Source organism: Coturnix japonica, chromosome 9, assembly GCF_054131305.1.
Source record: "Coturnix japonica strain WE chromosome 9, WE-NBRP24, whole genome shotgun sequence".
Lineage (NCBI taxonomy): Eukaryota > Metazoa > Chordata > Aves > Galliformes > Phasianidae > Coturnix > Coturnix japonica.
The window spans coordinates 19,991,166-20,004,163 of NC_140671.1; the positions used below are offsets into that span (position 1 = coordinate 19,991,166).

At 44.1% G+C, this 12,998-nt stretch overlaps 1 long non-coding RNA gene across 3 annotated transcripts; it reads left to right on the top strand.

The window, feature by feature from the left end:
• Window positions 1-489: 489 nt before the first annotated feature.
• On the top strand, window positions 490-12,457 carry LOC146759767 (uncharacterized). 3 transcript variants are annotated; one of them, XR_014932044.1, is made up of 6 exons: window positions 490-618; window positions 826-909; window positions 2,463-2,609; window positions 2,933-4,165; window positions 9,008-10,900; window positions 11,916-12,457. It is a non-coding gene; the product is annotated as an uncharacterized LOC146759767 (long non-coding RNA). The 3 variants fall into 3 exon arrangements; XR_014932042.1 differs by lacking the exon at window positions 11,916-12,457 and having other exon boundaries at window positions 9,008-11,791; XR_014932043.1 differs by lacking the exon at window positions 11,916-12,457 and having other exon boundaries at window positions 10,766-11,791.
• The last annotated feature ends 541 nt before the right edge of the window (window positions 12,458-12,998 follow it).

A 12,998-nucleotide genomic window follows, 5' to 3' on the forward strand; every position in this document is an offset into this window, starting at 1 on the left:
CCCAAGTGTCGAGGGAAGAAGGAAGGGGAACTGTTACAATTAATTACGTTCACTAAATTGGTAATTGTAGGCTTCTTGTCACACACTACTGCCTACAGCAAAACAGCACAGATGTTGACAACTGTGATTTCTGCATACAAGCAACCACTCAAGGCTGAGCACTCTCTCCTGTCTCTTTGCCATGTCTAGAAAGACCCAGAAGAGCTCAGTGTTCTCTTGCTGTTAGTTTACATCCTCCAAGCACTTCCAAAGGCACGCTGCTCTGTAGAAAAAGCTGAGCTGCCCAGAAAGTTTGTGCAGGAAGAAGGCAGCAGTGTCAGTGCACGTCATCCTGGGGGATCTGAAAGCATTTGTGAAGAGAACAGGGAAAGAAGAGGGAAGAGAGCAAAACCAACAGGCACTAGCACTGCTGCCCACAGGGGCCGGGGCTTGAGGCAGGGCCTGTGCCAGAGGGGGGCCTGGCACAGTTAGGGCCAGCTCAGGGCCCAGAGCAGAGGGGGAGCAGGCAGAGGCAGGGCCTTGGGGCCCAGGATGGAGGAGGACCAGGCACAGCTGGGGCCAGCTCAGGGCCCAGAGCAGAGGGGGACCAGGCACAGCTGAGGCCACTGCAGGGCCCAGGTGAGAGGGGAACCCAGCACAGTCGGGGCTGCTTTGGGGCCTGGGCCGGAAGGGGGCCCGGCACAGCCAGGGCCTATCCCCCTTTTTTGCACATATGAAATGCTCCCAGCTGTGCTGCACAGCAGAACATCTTTCAATGGAGATGAAAGCCTATGAAATGAAAGAATCCTTTCTTATTTCTTTCACATTTGTGTTTGTTGACTGCAGTTCCAACCAGGTGGACTCGCAGTGTCTTGCAAGTGACACTTGGAAGCAGGTACAGACTGGAGACACAGCACCCTCAATGTCCAGGTGAGTAACAGCAGCCAAGGAGGCCTTTGGGCTCTGCAGGGTCCAAGTGTGGAGCTTTACACACAAGAACAGCTGAGTATAAAGACAGTGGCAGAGCTGCAGAGCTTGCCATAGTAGGGAGGCACAGTGGCTCAGCTCATTTCCCACAGTAACACAGGAAATAAGAGCCATGAGGGAAATGCAGATGCCTTCTGCCCCCATCAGAGGGGAGGAATGAGCTGCACTTCCACAGAGACATTCCTCTCACAGCCACTCACACCTCAGGTGTGGAGGGACGAGCTGGGGCTGCTGGTGGCAGCTGTGGAACACTGCCATCTGTGGTGCTCCATCCTGCCCTGGAGGTGGGCATGTAGAGCTGAGGACCTTTGTCACTGCACAAATGACTGCAAGCAGAGATGTAGCAGAGGGAACATAAAGCATTTAATAACTTATACAAAGCAATGAGTAATAGAAATGACAATATTTCCAACCAAATATCCCCCATCCTAACAGTCATATCTGATCTCTACAATCCCACCCAAACAATTTCCCAGCCCCCTCCAATTCCTCCTCACTATCCCACCCCTGAATTTTCCTCCCCCAGTTCATACACAGTAATTGCCCACACTAATTACCAGCATGCAGGGCATAGAGAACACCTGTTCCTTGTGTGCAGACACCTGGAAAAAAAAGAAGTGGCAGGGAACTGGAGGTCTGTAGCACGTTCTGGAGGCTCTGCATAGAACGTAACCCCAGACCACAACCCCATCAGCTGCTGGAGCAGCATCATCCCTGTCATTGGGGGATGTTGCCAGTGGTGGACAGGGACACAGGGAGAAGCCACACCTTGGTGTAGCTCTGATCTGCTCGTGTCCAGTCCAATCCTCTATAGCACTTTCCATCTTCTGTCCTTTGTTCTTAACCGTATCCTTCCTTCTCTTCTGCTCTTTTCCTTTCTTTTAGGTGTCTTACCTGTATCTGCTTTTCCCCTCTTCTGTTCTTTTACTGCTCTGGTCAGCATCCAGTGTCTGCACCGCAACTCTAGGTTTTGGGATGGAGAAAGGTACACAGGGCATAGATTTGTACAAGAAAAGCTCTCTTGCTGTGCCCAACAGATGACAAAAAGGAGTCCTCAGGACCACAAAGGCAGCTTGTTTCACCAAAGGCCACAGCGTAAGCTCGTGTAACTGGGAAGGACTCTGTTATACATCTCCTAAAAGTGCCTTTGAATGAATAATTTTCTGGTCTTGTTTCCAATTGTTGCTCAGAGGAAATGAGGTTTTTATCCTTGTATCTTTGCAGGAAGACAGAGAGGAGGGAACCTGTCTGGTGAAATGCTCAGGTGCTGTTTTCTTCCTTGCACCAACAGCCTGTTTGTGTCCACACGATGCCAGTTGTCCTCCTGACAGTTTCTACCGGTCCTTCTCCGAGTCCTTCTGCTAAGCACTGCTATTTCTGTATCCTCGGGGCCCTATTAGGACTAAAAAGAGGAGCGGATAACAGACGGAAGGATCTGGCCTTCTGCTGGGTGAAAGCCGCCTGCATGTCCTGTTCCTGCTTTCTCTTTTCCCCAGGTGGCATTGTGCTTCCCAAGGAGCATATGGACCTTTTAGATGGGAGTGTGCAGCAAGGAACACGTGGGGTCTCATCTTCCTCCCTGCTCTACATCTGAGTGAGGGACACTGTGACCTGCTCAGGAGGCAAGATGTCATGTCAGGGAGGTGTGTTTTCCTTGTTGTTTTTTATCATCTGTGCCTTGCTTTGCTGTGTTATTTTTTTTCCTTTGCAGTTCTATGGTTTTCTTTCCTATTTGGTGTTTTCTATGTCGTGTTTTTTTTTTGTTTTTTTTTTGTTTTTTGTTTTTTGGTTTTTTTATAAGTTTTTTTCTGTTTTTCCTTGTCTTAGTTTTTTTCTTTTGTTTGAGTTATTATTTTTTCTTTGCTTTTATTATTATTATTTTTTTTAATTCTGTGTTATTTCCTAAAATCCTTCATGGTTTATTTGTTGTTTTGTTTTTCATCTATGCTTTGCTATTTTTCTTTAGATACACTGTATGAGAACTGTTGAATCACAGTCTGAGCCACTGATTATCACCTAGGGAAGGGACCTGGTCAGCCTTGGTTAGTGCAGGTGAGGCCAATGCAGCTGAGAGACTGGAAGGGATGGAGCCTGGCTGCACCTCTCTTACAGCTCATTTTTGAAGGCTGACTGCCCCTGGGTGGAATTTTTTTTGATGGTTTCTCCTCTGTGGAGTTTGTTCTGTGCACTTCCATCCTCAGTGGTGGGTGAGCCATTCTTTCCTTACCTTTGTAGTATATTCACACTGTGCTAGTCTTTCTGCTGTTACAGATAGTATGTGTTTTTTTTCTGTTTGTTTTCTGTGGTTTTTTAAACTTTGATTCCCTGGTTTTTGGCTTGCTTCTTTTCTTTATATTTCTTTTTTTTTTTTTTTTTTTTTTTTTTTTTTTTTTTTTTTGCTGTGTCCTATTCTGCTTTACGGTGACATTTGCAAGAGACTGTGAATTCTCCTGGTTCAAATTGCAGTTGGCTTAATCAAATGTGTAAGAAATATATAAGGGCTGCTGAGGCCAGGCTGGAGTTGCATTTCTTTATGAACCTGGGTGTTGCTGCGGATGCGTTTCTCTCCTGTTTTGTCTCTTTTATGGCTGTTCAAGAATATTAGATTGTGCTATGTCAGTGTTTGTTGCCATCCTGCTTTCTCTTCTCTGTCTTGCAGGTCAGCTCGTGCTGGAAGTTGATGGTATCACTGTATGAATGGAGGTCAGTTTAGGAGCAGCTGCTGATGGAAGGAATCAAGACCAGGTTAATAAATGGAAGCTTTTCCTGGTAAGGTGTCAGAGGTGGCAGTAATGATGTCTGTCATCGTTAAAACCAGAGGGCAGGCTCATCCGAGTGCTTGCTGACTGATACTTCAGACTATCTCGTTCTCCAGCTGAACGATAAGAAAGCTAAACATGCTGAGCCATTACAGCTTGTTCTGAAGTTGTGAATGTGCCCCCAGATGTTTCCTTTAGTGGTAAATCATGTTCTGGCACTGTGGTAGCCCTATCTCTGTCATGATCTGGAGCACCGTGTCTTGTTGCGAGCCTTGTGTGCCTGTTTCCATGAACCTTGCTTTCTTTCTCTCTTCAGAGTAAGGGCAGGGTGCTTCCTTGCTTTTGGTGGATTCATCCAGGAGGCTGTTAGAAGGCCAAATGCAATGTTCATTACATGGAGGGACAGGATGGGAATGGACTGTCGTTGCCACCAGGCAAAAGTGAGTTTCTTATGTCATGAATGATATAATTTTGATTATTCTGAGCAGTTGCAGTGTGGTAGAGGATGTCACGAAACCATTTATTTGGGAGCGCAGGGAAGAGTCATGAGAACCGAAACCGTAGTTTCTGTTTTGGCTGTCAAAATGGTGGAGTTTCTTTGGGAGGGCAATAGCTGGGCTTCCTGTTAGCAGGCCCCCTCTGACAGATTGGGCTTTGCTTGCTGCTTTGCTGTGCCTACCTGCCTGCTCCCTGTGCTTGTTCCTTTTACCTTTCCGTGCTTCTTTTCCCTTGCTTTGATGCTTTTCCATTTCAGGGCTCCTTTTCTCTTTCAGTGCTGCCTTTGCCCTTTATGTACTCCTTTTCCCTGTCAGTGTTACTTTATGCTGTTCCATTCCCTTTCGGGGCTCCTTCTAACTTTCAGGACTGCTTTTTCCTTTCAGGGCTGCATTTCTTTGCTTATTTTCTTTTTCAGGGCTGCTTTTCCCTTTCAGGGCTGCTTTTCTTTATCAGTTCTCCTTTTCCCTCTCACGGCTCCTTTTCCCTCTCACGGCTCCTTTTCTTTATCAGTTCTGCTTCTCCCTTTCAGTGCTGCATTTTCTTGTTCCTTTTCGCTTTCAGTGCTGCTTTTCTGTGCTCCTTTCCCTTTCCCTGCCGCTTTTCCCTTTCCCTGCTGCTTTTCCCTTTTAGTCTTGCTTTCCCATTCACTGCTGCTTTTCCCTTTTAGTCTTGCTTTTCCCTTTCACTGTTGCTTTTCCCTTTCACTGCTGCTTTTCCCTTTCACTGCTGATTTTCCCTTTTAATCTTGCTTTTCCCTTTTAATCTTGCTTTTCCCTTTCAGTGCTGCTTCTCCCTTTCACTGCTGCTTTTCCGTTTTAGTCTTTCTTTTCCCTTTCACTGCTGCTCATCCCTTTCACTGCTGCTCTTCCCTTTCACTGCTGATTTTCCCTTTCACTGCTGCTTTTCCCTTTCACTGCTGCTTTTCCCTTTCACTGCTGCTTTTCCCTTTCACTGCTGCTCTTCACTTTCACTGCTGCTCTTCACTTTCAGTCTTGCTTTTCCCTTTCACTGCTGCTTTTCCCTTTCACTGCTGCTTTTCCCATTTAGTCTTGCTTTTCCCTTTCACTGCTGCTTTTCCCTTTCACTGCTGCTTTTCCCTTTCACTGTTGATTTTCCCATTCACGTCTGATTTTCCCTTTAACTCCTGATTTTCCCTTTCACTGCTGATTTTACCTTTCACTGCTGATTTTCCCATTCACTGCTGAATTTCCCTTTCCCTGCTGCTTTTCCCTTTCCCTGCTGCTTTTCCCTTTCCCTGCTGCTTTTCCCTTTCACTGCTGCTCTTCACTTTCACTGCTGCTTTTCCCTTTCACTGCTGCTTTTCCCTTTCACTGCTGCTTTTCCCTTTCACTGCTGCTTTTCCCTTTCACTGCTGCTTTTCCCTTTCACTGCTGATTTTCCCATTAAGTGCTGATTTTCCCATTCACTGCTGATTTTACCTTTTTGTTTTGCTTTTCCCTTTCATTTCTGATTTTCTCTTGCACTGCTGATTTTCCCTTTCACTGCTTATTTTCCCTTTCACTGCTGCTTTTCCCTTTTAGTCTTACTTTTCCCTTTTACTGCTGCTTTTCCCTTTTAGTCTTACTTTTCCCTTTCACTGCTGCTCTTCCCTTTCACCTCTGATTTTCCCTTTCACTGCTGCTTTTCCCTTTCACTGCTGCTTTTCCCTTTTAGTCTTACTTTTCCCTTTCACTGCTGCTTTTCCCTTTTAGTCTTACTTTTCCCTTTCACTGCTGCTCTTCCCTTTCACCTCTGATTTTCCCTTTCACCTCTGATTTTCCCTTTCACTGCTGCTCTTCTCTTTCACTGCTGCTCTTCTCTTTCACTGCTGCTCTTCTCTTTCACTGCTGCTTTTCCCTTTCAGTCTTGCTTTTCCCTTTCAGTCTTGCTTTTCCCTTTCACTGCTGTATTTCCCTTTCACTGCTGCTTTTGCCTTTCGCTGCTGCTCTTCCCTTTCACTGCTGCTCTTCTCTTTCACTGCTGCTCTTCTCTTTCACTGCTGCTTTTCCCTTTCAGTCTTGCTTTTCCCTTTCAGTCTTGCTTTTCCCTTTCAGTCTTGCTTTTCCCTTTCACTGCTGATTTTCCCTTTCATTTCTGCTTTTCCCTTTCACTGCTGCTTTTCCCTTTCACTGCTGATTTTCCCTTTCACTGTTGATTTTCCCATTCACGTCTGAATTTCCCTTTAAGTCCTGATTTTCCCTTTCATTGCTGATTTTACCTTTCACTGCTGATTTTCCCATTCACTGCTGAATTTCCCTTTCCCTGCTGCTTTTCCCTTTCCCTGCTGCTTTTCCCTTTCCCTGCTGCTTTTCCCTTTCACTGCTGCTCTTCACTTTCACTGCTGCTTTTCCCTTTCACTGCTGCTTTTCCCTTTCACTGCTGCTTTTCCCTTTCACTGCTGATTTTCCCTTTCACTGCTGATTTTCCCATTCACTGCTGATTTTACCTTTTTGTTTTGCTTTTCCCTTTCATTTCTGATTTTCTCTTGCACTGCTGATTTTCCCTTTCACTGCTTATTTTCCCTTTCACTGCTGCTTTTCCCTTTTAGTCTTACTTTTCCGTTTCACTGCTGCTTTTCCCTTTTAGTCTTACTTTTCCCTTTTACTGCTGCTTTTCCCTTTTAGTCTTACTTTTCCCTTTCACTGCTGCTCTTCCCTTTCACCTCTGATTTTCCCTTTCACTGCTGCTCTTCTCTTTCACTGCTGCTCTTCTCTTTCACTGCTGCTTTTCCCTTTCAGTCTTGCTTTTCCCTTTCAGTCTTGCTTTTCCCTTTCACTGCTGATTTTCCCTTTCATTTCTGCTTTTCCCTTTCATGCTGCTTTTCCCTTTCACTGCTGATTTTCCCTTTCACTGCTGATTTTCCCATTCACTGCTGAATTTCCCTTTCACTGCTGCTTTTCCCTTTCCCTGCTGCTTTTTCCTTTCCCTGCTGCTTTTCCCTTTCACTGCTGCTCTTCACTTTCACTGCTGCTTTTCCCTTTCACTGCTGCTTTTCCCTTTCACTGCTGCTTTTCCCTTTCACTGCTGCTTTTCCCTTTCACTGCTGATTTTCCCTTTCACTGCTGATTTTCCCTTTAACTGCTGATTTTCCCATTCACTGCTGATTTTACCTTTTTGTTTTGCTTTTCCCTTTCATTTCTGATTTTCTCTTGCACTGCTGATTTTCCCTTTCACTGCTTATTTTCCCTTTCACTGCTGCTTTTCCCTTTTAGTCTTACTTTTCCCTTTCACTGCTGCTTTTCCCTTTTAGTCTTACTTTTCCCTTTTACTGCTGCTTTTCCCTTTTAGTCTTACTTTTCCCTTTCACTGCTGCTCTTCCCTTTCACCTCTGATTTTCCCTTTCACCTCTGATTTTCTTTTTCACCTCTGATTTTCCCTTTCACTGCTGCTTTTCCCTTTCACTGCTGCTTTTCCCTTTTAGTCTTACTTTTCCCTTTTACTGCTGCTTTTCCCTTTTAGTCTTACTTTTCCCTTTCACTGCTGCTCTTCCCTTTCACCTCTGATTTTCCCTTTCACTGCTGCTCTTCTCTTTCACTGCTGCTCTTCTCTTTCACTGCTGCTTTTCCCTTTCAGTCTTGCTTTTCCCTTTCAGTCTTGCTTTTCCCTTTCACTGCTGTATTTCCCTTTCACTGCTGCTTTTGCCTTTCGCTGCTGCTCTTCCCTTTCACTGCTGCTCTTCTCTTTCACTGCTGCTTTTCCCTTTCAGTCTTGCTTTTCCCTTTCAGTCTTGCTTTTCCCTTTCACTTCTGCTTTTACCTTTTAGTCTTGAATTTAGAAAGAATTTATTCCTACCATTTAATCTCCTTTTTTATTTTTAAGTTGTTCCCTTCTGTCTTACCAAACCATTATCATCCTATCAATGCTGCTTGTGTGTTTTATATATGATGTGCTAGAGTTATCACATCCACAACAAGGGCTGAAAAACCAAATGATTATTCCTGACATATCTGGAAGGTTTCCATCAGTATCCACATCACCTATGCATGCTCCCCATCTAACAAGAAGCTGCAAACAGCCCAAGCCACCATGAAAAGCAGCATAATGAACAGGCTTCCAGTCATTCCTGTCTGCTGCGTTTACATTCTAAAACGAAAGCTGCAGGTTAGTTTGTTTATGAAGCTTAGACACGAGACATTCCATAAATAAGTATCAACAGTTCATTGTGCTACTTTATTTAAACAAAATCAAATATTTCTCCAAATTCAAGCCACGAAAGCAGCATAAGACGTATTTCTCACAGGTTCGTGGCTTCATTGAAATAAAACACACATAAAAGTTGTGTTTTCAGACATCTACCACCATGTTAGTCGTTATATAATACACAACTGGATTTTTTTAACATCTTACGATTAAAAAAATGCAAATTTACACTACAAATAAATTCACAGCGTCACCAATGAGAATGTACCAACAGAGGTTAATCTATAGTCCCAAACCTCAGTTAGTGAGGGGTTTGGTATGGAAAAGGATACCAGACTCTGGCTCTGCATTAGGGAATTGCAGGTAGAAGGCTCTCACCGCTCCACTTCGCAGTATGGTTTGCAATGTGTACGACTGCCCATGGGCTGCAGCCAGGTGTGATGGAGTGCACCCGCGGTCATCTTGAGCTTCTTGGTTTGCTCCATTTATTAACAAAGCCTACAAGAAATGCAAAGCTCACAGGCTGAAAGAGCAAACACTGTCTCACAGGGTGACTTGAGATGGTCAGCTGGGTTCCTCTGATAAATCTGATAGCACAGAGGGAACAAACGAGTGCAGTCATTTTACCAGTGACTTGGTTTCAGCTGTAAAGACACAGAGCCAGCTCCAGTAGGAGCACTTCCACTGATCTTCATAAGGAAGTGTCCAAACCAAAGGCCTGCCTTCCTTTTGCTGGAGAGTGAATATCTCTACATACCTGCATGCAAGCATCCTGCCCACGGATTGCCGCAAGGTGAGCTGCTGTCCAGCCTCTGACTGTCACACGTGTCACATCAGCTCCATGCCAGAGCAACCAGTGAAGGCACTGTGCAACCAAAAACAAGCTCTTATTCATTTAATAAACTCTTATTCCATAACAATTCTTATAACTCATCTGAGGCAAATGCTAACTATAAATCAACAGTAGATGTTACATTTCAAACAGTGTTAGGAAATGACATGGTCTCAAGGCTTCATCCAAGGGCACAAAAAGCACAACCAACCTACTAATTGGAATGACTTGCAGTGTGCCTTCTTTATCTTACAATTCCATACTTAAAATGCAGACTGTGAGAGCGTTCATGTGGCATGAGGTAAAAACACTGGGGAAAAATGGTGCAAAGATGCTCATTTGAAGTCCAGCTAAAATGAACAGCAGGAAAGATGCCATGAATCAAAAGTAAAGCCTCAGTTCATTTATTAGGCTTTCTTGAGTATATGTAATCCCATCTCTCCTCTCACCCATCACAGATTATTTTAACTTTATTCACCTTTTTTTCAGCAGGTGTTATTGCTTTCCATGGAAAGCTTAAAGAACAATTAAGAAAATAATAAACTACAAAACTAGTTAAAGCTTTTTGTTACACATCATTACTATTTACTGTCTTCTTTTAGGCTAGTCTCCAGCTCTCTTTCCTTTGGGACTTCATTTTTTATACGGTTATTTACAGCCTTGCTGTTTCAAAGTAAGATCGCTATAAACATTGCACAAGGAGGCTGTAACAGGAAGGTGAATGTGCTGAATGCAGCAGCTCAGTCCTTCTGGAAATCAAATCATTTCTGCATCAACAGTCAGTGTTCTTGCTTATGAAAATGAACTGTATTTGAACTGTTTCTGTAGAGAATGAGGCATGGGACAGAACACTGGGAAATGAACAAACATTTCTGTGTCACTTCTCGCTTGGCTCAGTCACTTTCAGAATATTAAACATATCCTTATGGATTTTCCAAGTGTTCTGAGTGAAGGGGAAAACAAAAGGACAAAAGAAGGTAATGAGGCTAGAAGGGGAGACCAGAAGGCACACCTTGTTTGGTGTTAGAAAAGCTCTGATTTTGTAAAATCTGAGAACACTGATTACATAAACTGCCTGGGGCTTCAGAAAGGTAAAATGTAGTCCTAACAAACTGCACATCTTTCCTTAGTGAATACCTTAAATCAGAAAAAAAGAGCAGGCAGAGATTATAGATCTAGCTTGATCAAAGCTAGCAATGTTGTGTTCAGCCTCTCCCCAGAGGAAAATGTTAACCCATAAAACCTTGCTGTGTCCAAACACTAACATAAACAGGAGAGGAATGGCTGTTTTCAAGGGTAGATATTTTTAGGACAAGGGGGGATGAATTTAAACTGAGACAGGGGAGGTTTAGGTTAGAGATTAGAGGGAAGTTTTTCACACAGAGGGTGGTGACAGGTTGCCCAAGGAGGCTGTGGATGCCCCATCCCTGCAGGCATTCAGGGCCAGGCTGGATGTGACTCTGGGCAGCCTGGTCTGGTTGTTGCCAACCCTGCAGGTGGTTGAAACTGGATGATCATTGTGGTCCTTTTCAACCCAGGTTATTCTATGATTTTATGATTTTACCTCCAGGCTTCCAGAGTGTGCAGCACAGTGCAATGGTGTGAACTTGTGGACTAAATCCACCTCGTTGATAGAGGCTCCACGTTTTATCATTAATGCAAGCTGTTCTACATCACCAGCTTTCACTGCCTCATGTACACTGGTGTAAGTTTGCTTCTTCCTGACATCTAGTGAGGGATAATAAAAGCATTAGCCAGCTCAGTCACATTTCAGAGAGATGAAAGAAGTGATGAATCAAATAAGCATCAGGGTGACAGTTTATAAGAACCAGACAATAGTGTAACCTATGAGAGTGTAACTTGTATCAGCACAAGTCTTTAGCCCTTTGTGTTTCCCATAAGCAAACCAATGTTCAAGAACCTGAAAGAGCCACGTCCCCTCCAGCCACAGATAAAGAACAGGACAGCAGAGCAACTCCATCTATGTATACAGATGCTGGATCAAGTCCAACCCAATGCTGGCTCTCTTCCTAAACTGTTTCATCAATCACGCCTTCAGGTGTTCAGCCATTGCTCCTCAGGGGCTCTGCATGGCCACACTCCTTACTGCCACCCAAGGACACGGCACACCAAGGGCCCTTCGCTAAGTAGGCAAACCTTGCTAATAGGACATAAGGTCATGCAGATGCTCTTGACTGAGCTGAACCTATCAGTTAAAGCTGTTACATAAAAGCAATGCTTTATACAATGTGTTAGTCATCCTGCTCTGTTCTGCTGCTATACCCATAGCACTGCTCTGGCACAGGTTACTTTGTTAGAAACCTAGTATTTTTCTCCCACCAAAGTCAATAGTGTTTTCATGGACTTCAGTGGCTCAGAATCAAACTCTTAATGTAGACACAGCGTGGTCCAAAAAAAAAAAAAAAAAAACCATCACCAGGCCATGGGATCAAATAGTCTGTATTTTCCTTCAGGCCTAGTTACTGTTTGACACTGTAACTGTAAACAATGGGAGCTGGATATCTAAATCCTCTTGCAACATTTTGGCATTTTGCCTATATTTGCCAATAAAAATAAGTGATGTAAGTAGTTTTAATGGCTGGGATGGCTAACTTGAGATAGCTAAGCATATGAGTAAGCCAAAACAATTGATAATCACCTTCTGGAGTAGTCATCATTCTGGAACCAAAACGCACCAACACTCTTTGATTAAATTTCAGGCTCTAAGAAGTCTTGAAGAGGCAGGTTGTTGTTCTGCAAGTCAAGCATACACAGAAATATTGGTCTTAAGTTATTAGAGCCTCAGTTTTCCTGCCCGTGGAGAAGAAATTGAGGCAACAGTTCAAATAGTTATAAATGTGAGATCAAAAATGTTAAAGCATATCAATGAGTTGCTGCTCAAAGGTGCCTGGCGTACATAAAAGCAGAAATTATGATGAAAACAGCTGACGTTGTTTACCAGTACTTATACCTGTTCCCATGTAGTCTGTAGCATGAAAGTAATGCTTGGCCAGATTCAGCACTGCCACAGAGAGGAAAAGAGGGTGTTAAACTGTTTCATTAAGCAAAGCTGAGTGTTGTATCACACCCTGGTGTACCATCACTTCACTCCCACTCCCCCAAGCGCCAGGCTGTACCACTGCCCTGCACAGAGGCAGCAAAACAGTGCATGAACCAACACCAGCTGCAACTCAGAACAGCTCATGTTGGAAGGGACCTCCTGGGGTCCATGTTTTTAAATAGAACTTAAGTACATGCAGCATTCTCGTGTTGTGTTTTCTAAACAAAGCATCACTAGGACCTGATTTTCCCCCAAGGGAGAGACTTCTCACGATGCCAGGTGAGGGTTACAGACTTCAGCACGGTGATGCAGGCTGACATCAGAAGCATATCTAGCCAACCAGACTGCTTGCCAGAGCACAAATGTGCTTAACACCACGTACCAGTGCAATGGGTTCAAGGTAATATTTACTGTTTTTTAATCCAGAACAATTTTGCCCTCTTTTTTCTTCCGGAAGGGGCAATGAACTACAGCTGTGTGCAGGTGGGTGCCAAGCTGCAGCCCCATGGCTCAGGCACCACGAGCACAGCTGGGACTGGAGTTTAATGAACAGCTGTTAACACAAACTCCCTACAAAACACAACTGGTTTTGAGAGCAAGTGATATTTTCCATAACTTCAGTGCACTTTGTTATCAAATGCTTGTTCCCTAGTTGCCCTGTAGAAAGAAGTAGATAAAAGAGTGAGTGTTACAATGGTACTTAACCAGAATTCACCCAAGAAATTACTCAGCCTGAGGGAGG